Genomic DNA, 1,353 nt, shown 5'->3' on the forward strand with positions numbered 1-1,353 from the left:
ACAGAGTCAGACACGACTGAAGTGACTTAGCAGCAGCAGCAGCAGCATAAAGCTGAAGGGCATATTTTTAAATTCTGGGTTGGCTCTGGATATCCGTTCCTGGGGAGCAGAGGCTGTGTTATTTTCCTTCTGACAGGGTTTAGCAGTAAGGTGGAAATTCTCACACCCACTTGCGTGCGTGCATGCTATGTCGTCTCAGTCACATCTGACTCTTTGCAACCCTATGGACTGTGTAGCCTGCCAGGCTCCTCTGTCCAGGGGATTATCCAGACAAGAATACTGGGGTGTATTGCCGTGCCCTCCTCCAGAGGATCTTCTGGACCCAGGGATCGAACCTGGGTCTCCTGCATTGCAGGCGGATACTTTACCGCTGAGCCATCGGTGAAACCCCAAACCTACACGAGTTAATGGCAAAATCCATTTTGATTCAATAAAGTCATACTTGTCATGTGCCACCCACAAGGATAGTCCTGCCTGTGGGACTGGTCAAGGGTCTGCCAAATGCCTTAGAGGCTGCATCTGGAGAAGGCATGGGAGCCCTAGTTCACTGCCCATCAAGAAATATCAACAAAGTAGGCCAGTCCTAGGTCTGGGGAAGAGGCTAGAAACTTCCCGCCCCTTCCCGAGTTATCAGAGGAGGCAGAGAGGCAGCAGTGAGAAGAGCACCAGGAGGGGCAGGGGGGAGAAGAGGGCACCACTGGCCGCTGGTGCTCCCTTGGACAGTCCCCACCCCGCCTGCCTTGCAGGCTGTGCCGAAGTCTCAGGGGCACAGTGATAGGGTGGACAGGCCACTGAAGACCGCAAAATGCCATGCCTGTGGAACTGGTCCTCAAGTGCGTCCTGCCTCCTTCAGGAAGACTTCCTTGGCTGTTCCCACGAACACTGATGCACATACTCCTCTGCCAGCACCAGGCATGGAATGCGTCATTTCCTTTTCCTGAAACTTTTGCCCACAACACACCAGCCACAGATCATCTGCACTGCCTTCTAACACATCTTTCCCACCTCCTGTTTGGCACCTTTGACCACCCAGGTGAGAAACCGGGGACAGTGGTGGCAGAGAGGTTAAGTGACCATGCTGTGCCCCTCCAGCAAGTGGTGGAGATGGGGCTCAAAACCAGACTCTCCGACACCAAACTCCACACTCCTTCCCCAGTCCCTGACACAAAGGCCAAGCAGGCGCAGGGAGCAGAGAGGTGAGAGCCCTGCCTCAGAGTCATGCGTGACCCCACTGCCTAGACTGCCTCTGGTCCCCACTCTGGGAAGTTTGTAGCCCCCACCCTAGTCCTCCCGAGTCCACACCGTCCAGCCGCCCCGCGCTGCCTCATGTTGGCCGCTGGGAGCAGCAGGGAG

General features: G+C 55.7%; 1 protein-coding gene across 7 annotated transcripts in view; it reads right to left on the reverse strand.

The window, feature by feature from the left end:
- Window positions 1-1,353, reverse strand: part of ACSL6 (acyl-CoA synthetase long-chain family member 6) — a 66,189-nt gene that overhangs the window by 36,818 nt on the left and 28,018 nt on the right. The window lies entirely within an intron of this gene.

Source organism: Bison bison, unplaced genomic scaffold (genome assembly GCF_000754665.1).
Source record: "Bison bison bison isolate TAMUID 2011002044 unplaced genomic scaffold, Bison_UMD1.0 scf7180017864492, whole genome shotgun sequence".
In the NCBI taxonomy this organism is placed as follows: Eukaryota; Metazoa; Chordata; class Mammalia; order Artiodactyla; family Bovidae; genus Bison; species Bison bison.